The sequence below is a fragment of the Peromyscus leucopus genome, chromosome 7 (assembly GCF_004664715.2).
Source record: "Peromyscus leucopus breed LL Stock chromosome 7, UCI_PerLeu_2.1, whole genome shotgun sequence".
Classification (NCBI taxonomy): Eukaryota; Metazoa; Chordata; class Mammalia; order Rodentia; family Cricetidae; genus Peromyscus; species Peromyscus leucopus.
In genome coordinates this window covers 39836444-39850061 of record NC_051069.1, presented here as the reverse complement: position 1 = coordinate 39850061, position 13618 = coordinate 39836444, and the positions used below count along the sequence as shown (strand labels likewise).

General features: G+C 45.1%; 1 protein-coding gene across 4 annotated transcripts in view; it reads left to right on the top strand.

Annotated features, from left to right (window-relative positions):
• Ets1 (ETS proto-oncogene 1, transcription factor) overlaps positions 1 to 13618 on the top strand; it is a 124707-nt gene that overhangs the window by 79980 nt on the left and 31109 nt on the right. The window lies entirely within an intron of this gene.

Genomic DNA, 13618 nt, shown 5'->3' with positions numbered 1-13618 from the left:
GTCCTCAAAGCTATAAGTGACATGCATGAAATGGATAGGCAGCAGAGTGACAGCTCTCAGGGACTCACTGCAGGTTGGGGTGGGGGGCTCTTTCCCCACATCTTTCTGCTCTTCTGAGCCTGTATTCATTTTCAGGTTGTTTTCTATTGCAGGCCAATCTGACTGCTGGTGGCCATTTCAGTAAGCTAGTGGGAGGAATATAAAAAACTTAATAGGAAGGGATTAAAATGAATTATCACAATATGAAGTCAGGTTAGAACAAAAGATGAACTTAAAAAAAAAAAAGACAAAGCAATAAAAGGGAAGGAAAGATCTTTACCTTCTTTGTGTCTGTGTGTTTCAGCTCTTGGCCTCTTGGCCTCTCCTTGGCAGTGGTGCTGGGCTGAACCCAGACAGAACACATGCTGGACAAGTGTTCCAGCCTTGAGGTACACTCTCAGGCCTGTCTGTTGGTCCCTTTATTCAGCTCCAAAGAAGTAAGCTATGGAACTTTCCCGCAGAAAAGCTCTTTTGTGCTATTGCTAGCCATGTGGAATGAACAGACCTGATAAGACTGTTGCCCTGGGAGCCATAGCTTCGACCTCTGTGGTCTGGTTGATTTGTCCTTGGCATCCCCGCCTTGCTTGAACAGTGTAGACAGAGGCCTTAATTGCCTTTCAGGTCTACCCATCTCAGAGGGGACTAGAGAGGGCATACAAGTTCTCCACTTGGCTACAGACCTATTAGATTGAGAAGGAACAGTATGAGCAAAAGAATAGCTCATTCCTCAGCAGGCAGCCTTCGTGGTGACCTCATCTTCCTCCCAGCTCTGGTCCAGTTGGAGCTATGCATACAGGGCAGACTTCCAGTTCCTCCTGTCTGGGACTCACAGGGGCAGATATAAATAGACCAAGACTTTGTCTGCAACCATTGTTCTCTGACTGCCCATTGTTTCTGGTGCTGAAGCCTACCCCACCGCCCCTGCCCCCCCATTGCTCCTGCCCCCACCTCTCTCTCTTAGTGTGCAGAAGTCTGAATTTCAGCCTGGCTATTTTCATTTGCACTTGTCCAATGCTAGGGGAGAATCACCCTACAGTGTAGATCAGCTGAATTCTAAGCCTCCTATTTTGACGCCAGCAAGTGCTTTTTGTCTGAGTCTTTCCTTGATATATTTGTGGTCAAGACAAAGATATGTGGATGTGTTGATAGTGGAATCAGGAGGATTTGTAAGGGGTTGAACAACTGTCCCCACAGGGGTTTGATTAATGTGCCTGTGTCAGAGTAATGCATGGTCTGTGCTGTTACATTATAGTGCTCAGTACTTGGCCATTGCTTTTTTTTTTTTTTTTTTTCCTTTTCTTTTCCATCAGGGGCTTAGGATAGAGAAAGATGCAGAAAGCATTCTTAGTAAGCTGCAGATGGTGCAAAGGCTGGGATAGATAGCTAATAAGGTGTGTACAAATTCATGCTATAAAGACTTTTAAATGGGGAATTATGGGTCAAAACAGTGAAGTTTGATATAGATAAATGTGAAGTCCTACTTTGAAGTCAATAAGTGTCAGGCCCTCGGTGTGGGATTGGCCCCATATGAGTTCGTATGGAGCTGGTAGTACAGCTTGGCTTTTGCAGGACAGTTGCCAATGTTCTTGCTTTTAGACAATCATCTCACTGGTCTCAGTTTACCATAAAAAGCAGGGCGTTCTCTGTGGAGGTTTATGATACTCTTTAGGGAGCCAGGGTACAGGCATGCATGATTGCTTTGAGGTGGACAACTAGGCCACCGTGAATGAGTGCAGTAAACAGGGAGTTTTAAAACTGGACGGAAGGACAAACATGGTACGTACTCACTCATAAGTGGATTCTAGATATAAAGCAAAGAACAATCAGACTGCAACCCACAGAACCAGGGAGGCTAGCTATATGGCAGGGGGGACCCTATGATGACTGTGGCTTAGAATAAGTTTTGGTTTTACTCTAAATAAATAAATAAATAAATAAATAAATAAATAAATAAATAAATAAAAGTTGTAAAAAAAAAAAAAAGTTGGACAGAGGGGTTAGCAATGGGGAAGGATAACAGTTGAAAAACGGCTAGATGGAGAAGAATTTGTACCGCAATCTGAAGGACACAACACCTCAGCAGGCGTCTTTTAACACAATGGGTATGATCACTCTTTTCATAACCATCATAGCTTAGTAATGAAATTGGAAGGCCCACAATGGAGGACACAACTGAGTCAGCATGCGGAGGTCATTTTGCTCAGGTCCTGCCTTTCCTGTGATCGTCAGGCTTTTGTCAGTCTGAGAAGCTTAGTTCCCGAACATGTGGACAGTCTGCTGCACTCATGATCATGGCGCCATGTTGAGCGGCTGTCTCCTGTACTGGGGAAATGCACTTACGGACTCATTCCTTTGGCCACAGTTTTTCTGGTTTGAATACAGACAGTTGTACTGTGTGAATGTGTGTGAATATGCATTTTCCTCCTCTGTCCAGATTTATTTATTAAAAGAAAAACACATCTGCATAAAAAAGCCTCAGAACACAGGAAGAATGTCTACTTTGTTTTTCTTTCTGTAGCACCAAGACATGCTGGGCTTTGGCTTCCTCTGAGGGATTTTGAAGACTGGCTTTCATCTCAAACAAGGCTCGCTCCCCCCCCCACTGGAAAACTGTCCTTTTTAGGGGGAGGGGGTTTAAAATGTATTTATATAATCTCTAAATAAATAAGAAAACGGGGAGAGAATTTCCTTTCAAGCTTCATGGAAAACGTTCCTTTCTGAACATCATTAATTGGGGTGAGTCACTGCATCTCTAAAGCCCCTTCCTCTTGGCCTTCTGCCTCTCTCTCCGGGCCGGCCGGGTCCTCCTTGCTGTCCCCTCCGAGGCAAGTCCCCAGCTCCTCTCTCTCTCAGAACATTGTCCCCAGCCAGCTCTGTGCCACTGAGCCTTCAGTGGAAGAGGCCTGGCTCTGTGTTTGTTTCCTGCGTGGGAGGGTGAGGCAGGCCTTGAGAAAACAGTTCAAAAGTGCAGAAAAACTTTACCTCTTCCAGCCTAAATAAACGGGCTTTGCTCCATTTGTTTGCCCAGATTTTTCTTTGCCCATGGAGAAAATGCTTCATCCTCTACCTCTCCTGGATCTACTTTCCTGGGGGTGGAGAGGTCCCCAGGCCCCCTTTTCTTCATAGATGTCTCTCCCCGCCCCCCCCCAGTGAAGTACTATGGAGGTTCTGAGCCAGGAGTGGGAGCAGGTCAGTCCTGGGAGGGTTGGGCAGGTGCAGTGGCGCAGTGGCACCTGGAACCATGTGTTACAGCTGCTGGAGTGAGGGCCACACTTCTCCAGAGAGAACTCTACACTCATGAACGGAAGTGCCCTCCGGCCTCGTGGCTAGCCTCTCTTCTTCTGCTTCCCTTGCTTGTAATTTTACAAATAGACACAGAGCCGAAATACCTACCTTTCGTGTCTAAGGATCTGGACTTGAGTTTCTGGTTCTGTCACTTTCCTCTTGGCCACGGTGGTGAAATAAGCGAAGAGGAGTCGGGGAAAGACTACTAAAACATTTGAGAAAAGACTTGCAAAAATGTGAAATTCTACTTAAAAAGCAGTGATGGTAATTATAGGTGGGAAGCAGTGAAATTAAAATAAGTTGATTATCCTAGGAACCCTCTTGGGATGGTAGAAGAGGAGGCCATAAAGGCTCAGAAGTAAACCCTAGGCAACAACCCGGAAGTAGTATCCCTTGCTGGGATAATAGCAAGATGTAGAAAGTCAGAGTTTCCATCATTTTGAGCGGGGGTTATTCTGTCATGCTGTTACTAAGAGCCTTGTGACCCTGTCCTGAGTATTTTAGCTAAAGGTTAGACCAGTAATATCAGAAAGAAGCATCAGGAGTGGGGCTGGGGCTTGGTGGCAGAGCGCTTGCCTAGCTTGAGCAACGCCCGGGTTCCAGTCCTATCGCTGCAAAGCCATCATAAGTCATCGGTGTGCAGCATGGCTGTGTGCACTTTCGGGCGCGTCTACCTATGACTTCCGCGGAGACTAGGGCCTGGTTCTGTCTTTATCAGGACAAAGGGATCACACTGTCCTGGGACTTTATGGAAGCACACAGGCATATTGTGTGGTAAGCCACAGTGTCATCTGGGATGGAAATGCATTGAAGTATGTGAATACCTTGTGAACAGCTGAAAGTGATCATCTAAGGACTTCCACAATCTGCCCAGATGGTCCTTGTGCAGAACTCTGCCATAGGGTGGTAAGACTAGAATCCAGGCCTTGGTATATGCCTTCTGCCATTGAACTACACCCCTTACCTACCAAATGTTCCTTTAAACCATAGGGGAATCATTGAATTAAAGGCTCATAAATGACTAGTATAGTTTATTTGGGGTTTCAGAAAGTCTTTATATATAGGAAAGAGCTTTGAGTGCAGAACTATACATTTTCTTTGTGTCCCATTGATTCTAAAGTGGTACTCATGGGACGCTTTTAAAACCTAAAGAGCCATAGGATTTGTGTAGTTCTGAGTGTTGTCATGGCAAACATAGTTTAGATGGTGGCTACCAAAAGGATTCCCCCCTCCCAGGTTGGATTACAAGATGCAGATGCAGAATAAATAAGACATTGCTCTGTTCCTTCAGCGAGGTGGAGAGAGACAGATTCAGGTGAACACAGTTTTCCCTGAGCTTGCTTCCCCTCTGGGGTGTGCTCTGCAATGAAGATTATGGGACAGGCATGTGAAAATGCCAGCACCTGGTGGGACATGAGAGCTAATCAATAGAGTGTGGTGTCTTAGTTGCACTGGAGCAACCTGTGCCAGCAGATCATGCATGAGGGTTTATTTACGGTGCTTAAAAGGACAGCAAGTTTCAGGAATCCGACAACCTCCCAGATGCACACAACTATGAAAATGAGGGGAAAAAAAAATGAAGAATCAGATCTCTGTCTTGAGACCATTTCTTGGGCCTTCTTCACTTGCCAGGGCTGCTAGAGAAGACATGTGTTTCAAAGGCCTTCTAGCAGGCGGTTTTCATTCAGGTTTCCTCCTTGGGGGTTTTGGGTGGGAGACTTGAGCTGTCCTAGGGAACAGAGTAAGAGCACCGATCTTCAGGGCTCAGGGGCCGGTTCTACTTTCTGCCTTCTATGCTGGAACGGAAGAGCCTTTCTGGGTTTCCCTGAACACCTGGAATTGATTTGGGTCCTGCTGTGCCTTCCTATACATATGCTGAGATGGAGGATGGTGGAGGGGCTTGGAAAGAAATAAATCCAGTGATTAAAAATAGCTTTTGCATGTCAGGTGCCTGAACGCATTTGGGAACATGCCTGCAATCCCTTTTGTCTGGCAGGTCTGAACTCTGGCGCTGCCGAATTACAACTGCTTTCATTTGTTTTTCCTGCTTCCCTACCATGTAATGGTCAAGGGCTCATTGGAACCATGTGTGAGCCTGGTGACTCACCAAATCCTCAGGACTTCGGTGGTAATAATGTGTTAAAACTCCTTTTGGGGGACAGGGCAGGGGATGGGTGAAGGAAAGGGGGGAGGGAGTCTGAGGTCATTTCCTACAGATGTTCACTGTGCCTGGTGGACCCTGCACACTGCTTTCTCAGGCTCAGAGCAGCTTGGAGAACTCTCTGTCCTTTAGGAGACCCTCTCTTTTGTCCTAGGGCAGTTTTTCTCTGAGAAGAGGCATCTACCTTTGAGTTGGCACGTTGTACCCAGTGTGTGTTCCCTGGTGGCTGTGTGCATTGGCACAGAGAGATGCTGTAATCTGAGACTGGCTTACATTTTTGGGCAGCCAGGTCACTGGAGGGTGAATTGGGGATTTTCTGTACAGCTTCTTTCTACCTTCTTTGGATTAGTTTTTACTGGCTGATGCCTGCTGGAGGTTTGGGTAGAGGAGAAGGACACACACTCAGTTGTTTGTTTTTCTACCTGATGAGAATCCCTTCCATTTCTCATGCTGTCCCATTGTTTGGAACAATGATGCACGACATGGTTGGCATGGGTGGACCCCATGTGGATCCCCAGGTGGATGCCCATTTATTGCTTTGGCACATCACTTCATGAATGAAACCTGAGCCAGGGACTGCAGAACTCTTACTTCCCGTCTTTGCATTATCCTGCCCTTAGGATTGAAGTCAGTCTGCCCAGGTTCTAGTGCCTGTGAGTGGGCCCAAGAGCAAAACAGAAGCCATTGCTCCCTTTAACTCTGCTTCTATTCTATTGTGTGTGAAAGAGACCAGGCAATACTCACTGATTTGAGATTCCCATTCCGGGATGGTTGGCCCCTTTATTGGGTATGTCCTTTGAGAAGTCAATAGCAACTTGCCAGAGTTTTCAGCTCTTCCGGCCACAGCCATTCTCTCCTTGTGTTATTCTACTACACTGGGCTTTGTTCTAGACAACTTGAGTCTTGGAAATTGCCCTTTTGGTGTTTGTCAGAACATCAACGTTTCTTTGTGTGCGCTTCATTACAGTTGAAAGTTCACAAGGCTGTGAGCCGTTCAGAATGATAACTTCAGTCTCAGGTTGGCTTTCTATCCTGATCTGAAGACATTGCTCTCTGCTCCCCTGTGCCAGTTTCTCGGTCGTGATGTTGTTGCCCTAACAGTAGTTCTGTGGTTTCAGTGGGCCAATAAATGAAATGTAGACCTGATGTAATACCAGGCAAGATAATTTCAAGCCCCGTTTTCTTTGGCTTCAGGTATATCTGTCGCTTAAACTTTCATACTATAATACTTATTTACCTCAAATCCTCAAAACAACAGAATATTAGTAGGCGAAATGACTTGTTGCTTGGATTATCTTTATTGTGTATGTGTGTGCAGGAGGGAGACAGGGATATGAAGTAAGGGTTCATTACACTATTACGTCTGCAAATGATCAGATCAAAATTGTAAAACCCAGTCATGGGGGCTGCTCCTTTTAGAGATGAATTGAGTACCTTACCTAGTGTGAGTTGCCTAATGGAGAAGGTGACAGCAGAATCCACAGAGTTTGACCAAGAAGGCAAGTCAGCCATGTGCATGTCTCTCGCTCTCTTTTTTCCCCTCGTCTTTAGAACGCTGTCTTTGCATTTGGGCATTCTTTTGTTTGTTTGTTTGTTTGTTTCCTCCATCTCCATGTAAGCCAGAAGGCTGCTTCTTCTCCATTTCTGTTTACTCTGAGAAAATTTCATCTAATCTTTGTGTAACTAATTAGTCTTCTGTTAGATGTCCGGCAACCCATTAGGGTGACTCGGTGGTGAAGACAGACGGGGAGGAGCCAGGTTGCTGTTTAGCCTGTGTGCTTCATGAGGAAGGAAGGAAGCCTTCCTTCCCTTAGTCCCAGGAAAGGGGAAGAGAAGCGGTAGATGATGTAAACAGGTTTCCATAATATCTTTTGGGGTTATCTGTATGAAATGCAGAGTCTTGGGATAGTTTTAATTGCTTAAATATTTCAAATTTATCTAATTTTCAAACAAAAATAAATCTGGCCTCTTTCAGCTTCTAAATTTTTACTTCTCTTGATTATATTTATGCAACCTGTTCGCACTGGTAGTGGAATTGAGCAGGAAGACCCTGGATTTTCAAGAGTGGAAGGCTGTCTTTTGGCTGTAGTTGGTCCGTCCTGTGCTCTGACTGTATGCTGGGACCCTCTGGAGTCTTGTTTGCCACATTTATAAAATGGGACCCCTGCAGCACCTTTCCCGCCACCCCCAGGACTGTCACACTGTGGGGATGTGGTGGAAAGGTGTATGAACAGAGTCTCAGCAAATCATGAGGTAGTTTTTCCTTCCCCCTCTCCTGCTGCTCTGTTTATGGCAGGAGCCAACACAGGGCTGGGATCATTGTCAAGTGCTAGAGTTTGTCCCAGCACAGCATTCACACAAGACTGGATGCTCATCTGGGATTTCTTGCCTTTGGTTCTGTCCCTCACCATCTTACTGGTGGATTCCAGATGCTGTCATGTTTACGTCATTTGTTGAGAACAGCAGGAGAAAGAACTTGTAGTTTTGTAAGGCCCATAAGCCTTCGACACCTTGCTGAGGAAAAGCTCCCTCAAGTTAAGTTCTTTGTAACATAGTTGGTAAGAGCAATTCTGTTTTAGAGAACACCAAAGAATGGTAGAAAAAGACACATGAGACACCTTTGAAGGGTTCTTGGAAACTGAACATCCCTTAAGTTTGACTAACACACAAATGCAATAGAAATGCTTGTTTTACAATTCACTTGAAATGGTCTAGGGTTGTCAGGGGTGGGCCACATCAAACACAGGCTGGTGTTTCTCTGCATTCAGAATGCTCCTGGCTCAGTGTGCCTGTAGATTCCAGGAGAGCTGTCCTGCCTGCCTTTGTCTTCACACTGTGCATCTTGGCATGGGTTTCTACCCATTGGCTCCGGTACCACTGGCTTCTCAGAAATACAGGGTAGGTCCTATAAATGTTGTTGCAGAGGTAGGGTCCTGAGGAACAATTGGTAGACAAGTCTAATATATGACTCTAGTTTCTATGCATTGTGCTGAGAGTCTCCAGGGGATTGGCATACTCCATCTTCAAGTCAGGTTCTCTGCATTTTGAGACACTGTTATTTGAAATTAAGATATTGTAATTATCACCACAAAGGTAATCTCAGTATTTTTCTAGGAAATGCAGTTAATTAGTGTTCATAGAGGTACTGATTAATGTCCAGATGCTGCTTCTAAGATTAGAAAGTATCTATAATAATGCAAAGTATTATAGTAATGAGATAAAATTAGGAACAATAGTAATGTCTGCTTTCCTAAACCATGTCAGGTTCTCCACCTGCCTAATGATTTCATCATCATCATCATTGATATGAGTAATTACCAGAAGTTACACAATCACAAATAATATTGAGGGACCTTTTGCACTGGTCTTTTAAGTAACAAGCTTAACATATTCCCCTTTCCCCGCTTCCAGACAGGCAACAGCCTTGGTTGTTCCAGAACTCACTCTGTAGCTCAGGCTGGCCTCGAACTCACAGAGATCCACCTGCCTCTGCCTCCCAAGTTCTGGGATTAAATGTATGCACCACCATGCCCAGCTATTGATCATTTTTTAAATGCAATGTCCACACCACTGAAAAGACAACCCAGCCAGCTGTTCACTTACGTAAAGAAAGGATCTGGTTTTTTTTTGAATTCTAAATCTTGAACTTTACAAATACAGAAAAGTTCTAGCTTTCCTTTTTACAGTCTGTGGTTCCAAGAACAATGACAGTGGTGCCTGCTGGAGCTCACATCCTAGTGCAAGTGTCTCAGACGTGGGGATCATTTTCTCTAACTGGCTTGGGAGATCTTCCCCGGAGACCCAGAGCTTAGATCTCACTACAAGAGGGACAGAGCCAAGTGGCTGCATGTGAACTAGACTTTTAGAGGTGACATTGAGGTGGACAAGCCAAAATTCCAGAAGCTTCCATTAGAGAAAAAAGAGAGAGAGAGAGAGAGAGAGAGAGAGAGAGAGAGAGAGAGAGAGAGAGAAGAGAGAATATGGAAATGCTTGCTACCCAAACCGGAAGCAGAAACCTGCATGGAAAAAGCATCCACTTAGCACTCTGGTCAGAGCAGACTGCCAGAGTGCTATAGCTAGAGGATGCAGCCTCAGAGAATCCTCCTTCTCAAGCTCTCTGCTGTGGTCCTGCTCTTGGCTGTCTTCTCAGGAGGGCATCACATTGCCCCAGCTTTCATGTTTAGAAGATAATGTGGGGCCATCCTGCTAGATTCACTTTTGTTCAGTTTATGGTAGCCCCACAGACATTCTGTTAGCCTGGGCCCAAGCCAGTTTCCACCATCAGTGAAGTCCTTCTCTTGAAGTTTTTACTCTGATGGAGGGAACAAAGACAGAGAGCAAAGCCCACCCTGTTCAAGTTCCTGAATTTGGATTGGATGGGAGCGAAGGGAATAAAGTTGATTCACTGGAGAAATACTGAATTCACGAAGTGTGTCGATTGACTTGTATGTTTAGCTTTATGCTGGCATCCTGGGATGTCAGAGTTTTCCCTACTCCCAAGACATGCTCCCTGCTTAACTAAAGGACTTCTTCTTTCTCTGGAGTAAAATTGACTTGTGCTCCAAAGGGGAGACACTCTGTATCACTTAGCCATTCTTAGGTTAGTGAAATAAGGACAAATAGTGTAATTATTCCATTGTTTGAAGGGCTGGATATTATGTAATCAACAACTATCTCTTCCCTGAGCCTTTTTTTTTTTTTTAAATTCTAAAATCCGGGATTTTCCATCATTTTGTCAACCTTCCTAGAGGCATGCTGATTCTTCCCTTAGAATTTTTTTTTTTTTTTGAATGTTCCAAGGCAATTCAAACATTGCCTGGGACTTGAGATTCCTTGTCACTGGCAGGGCCTGGGAGCGTAGCTAAAGTGAACTGTTTTCTTTTTAGGAGGGCCCAGTCACTGGGCTGCTCCCTGAGAGCATGGCTGGAAACTATCCTCAGTCATGCGGTGTTGCCTCTGTTCATTTTGACACTCAGAGGCAATGTCGTGGCTCCTTTACTTGGAGGTCACTAATTCTCATCATTTCTCTTCAGTGACTCCCTCCCTCCTTCCCTCCCCCCTCCCTTCCTTCTCCCCTCCCTCCCTACCCCTCCCTTTCCCCTCCCTCCCTCCCTCTCTTCCTTCATTCCAACTAGTCAAGGAACTTCTAGAACAAGCTAGCTGAGGAACTTCTGGAGTGTCCTCTTCTGGACTCAGCCATCTGACAGCAGTTTCTGCATGTGGGCACACTGGCCGTTCGTGCTGCTAAAACTCACGACAGTGAAGGTAGTCGCTGCACAAAGTCACAGAAAAGCTAGGAGGGTTTAGCTTTGGGGAGAAATTGACTCAGGATGCCTTGAGAAGATGCTTGATGTTGGCCGTGCGCATGTACTCATATGGGGAACAGGGCCTCCATGTGTGGGAGTGTAAAACTGTGTGGGGTCTGGCAACTGATGATCCTGGCAGGTCTGCAGGATTGGATGCCCCACTGTCCTTTCCCTCCTACATCAATCGTACATTGGGACGTCCTGTATACACTTCAGGCTTGCCTGCCTATCTTATCAGCAATACTGCTTTCCTAGTCAAAGCCACTGCCGTCTCTCAGCAGAACAGATACTGCCACTTTCTTACTGGTCCCCTTACGCGCACTCAGGTGCACCTGGACCACTCTTTACAGACTGACAGTGCAGGGAGGCCTTTGCTCTGGCTAAACTCCAGCAGCTTTCTGTTTTCCTCAGGATAAGGTGACCTAGTCTTCAACGATGTCTTCACATAGCTCTTCAACTTCATGTTAGACAGCTGCCCTCCTGATCTGGTTTCGACAGTCGTTCATCTTTTTTTTTTCTTTTTATGTTACAAGTTTTTTTTTTTTGTCTCTCCTTTTCTGTAACTTTAAAAATTAAGTCTGTTCTTTGAAAATTCCCCCTCCATCTTCCCCTCATCCCACCCTCACTCCCTCCCCCACTCTGTCTTCTCACTAGTCTCCACTTACCTCCTTACCCTTCCTGTAAATCCTCTCCACAGTCTCTTTCCTAGCTATGACTTTCACTTTTCTTTTGTGACTCAGGTAGTTTAACCGGGGCTGTCTGTGTGGCCTTTGGTTTGGAACTCTCCACTGGAGCCTGGTGGGGTCACCCCTGGGGACACAACTAAGACAGTGACACCCCGTCTGCCTGAATCTGTCTAGCAAATAATTCGCAGTGAAGGGTAGGGCTCCCTGCACCTCTCTCTCATCCATGCTGGGCTGTTGAGGAACTTATTCTTAGGAAGACCCAGCATAGGCCTGCACAGCTGCTGTGTGTGTGTCTGAGATTACAGTGACTGTGCCTTCCTCAGAAGACACTTTGTAACACTTCTCTGTGTCCTCTAGCTCTTACACTGTGTCTGTCCGCTCTCCTGCTTTGTTCCCTGTACCTTGGAGGGGACGGTATAAAGGTGTTGTTTAGGGCTGACATTCATTCGTCGCTTATTCTCAGCACCTTGTGTAGCTATGAGTCTCTTCATTCACTCCCATTGACTGCAGAAGAGACTTCTCTGATTGAGGATGGGAGTAGCATTTGTTGATGAGCATAAACATAAATAACTAACTGGAAGGCAGTTTAATACTGTACCAAATTAGCTAAACAGCAGTATCCAGTTACCCAGGACAGCCTAAGACCTCTCATCCATGGGTTTTTGTAGGGCTTACTGTACCGGCACGGATGCTGTCCTGTGGAGCATCATCAAAAGCAGAGAAGAGTTGGTTACCCCATAACAGTAGTGCCACTGTTGCGCAGGAGAGCACATCTTGATCTTGTAGCTTGTAGGGACCACAGCTGTGTAAGACCATTGCTGCCTTTTCTGCAGCACTCTGCACAGCACTTTGAGGACTGGGAAGACTAGCTGGAGGGGAGAAAGCTTCTAGCTCTGTTTTAGCTTGATTTCTCTATATCGCTCAACCAAGAGGTGTGGTGACAAGACTGTCCTCTATCTCTACTTGTATTTAGTATAGTGCCCAAAGTTTTGTTAGACCACACACACACACACACACACACACAAAAAGGAAATAAAGGGGATACAAATAGGAAAAGAAGTCAAAGTGTCCCTGTTTGTAGCTGATATGATATTGTACATAAACAGAAAATTCCTAACCAATTAGCTTTCTGACAAAGTGACAGAATACAAAATTACCATACCAAAAAAAATCAGCAGGTCTATATACCAGTGACAAAAGCACTGAGGAAATAATAAATAATAAATCAGGGAACTAATCCCAGTCACATGAGTATAAAAACATAAAAATTAAAAACAAAATATTGGTATAAACCTAACCAAGGAGGCGAAGAACCTCTGCTTCCATCTTTTTGATACCTGTCATCTCATGCCCTTCCTCTATGCTGTGCCTAAGATTGTGTTGCTTAAGTACAGTGTTTACCACTGGGTTTTGTGTTGGAAAGCAGACAAGCTGTCAGGCTTTTAGTGAAACTGAAAATTTGTATCTGATCATTTCCAGGTCAGGCTGATATGTCTGCTTGGGGCACCACACTGAGGACAGCTAGGCTAGAGAATACTTTTCTTCCTTAATTTCCGAGAGTCCCTCAGATCTCCCGTCAACTATTTCTGCCTATGGCAAGTTTTCCTGATGCTCTGGACTTGCAGCAGTTCCTGTTCTAGGCTAGCATGTGTTGTCTCCTTTGGGGCCCGTAGTGACATTGTCTTTAAACATGTGTGTCTATGGATTTTGATTGACCGAATCCACTGCAATAATCTGTCCTGGGATGCTGTTTCTGTGTCCCTGGTATGGTTTGTTCTGTGCTATTCTCATCCCTTGCATATTTCAAGCACCAAGTAATTCTTGGTTGCATGAATAATATTGTTTCTTCTTTTTAGAGGTAACTGAAAATATGTAGTAACACAAATGGTTTCAATGAATAAGAAGGATAAATGGGGGCCATGGATAGTAGAGATCAGAAGAAAGAATAAGCATGTTTTGTTCATCAGGGTACAGAGCATTGTAAGCAAGACACAGGTTTTTTTTTTTTTCTCCCCAAAAACAGCCTAGCATGTTGTGGAAAACCCCTTCCATTTTACCTGCTGTGATGAGGACGTTAACATGGTTCTTTCTCAGCTTGCATTCTCTGATTCATTCACACCTTCTCATCCTTTGTGAGTCGT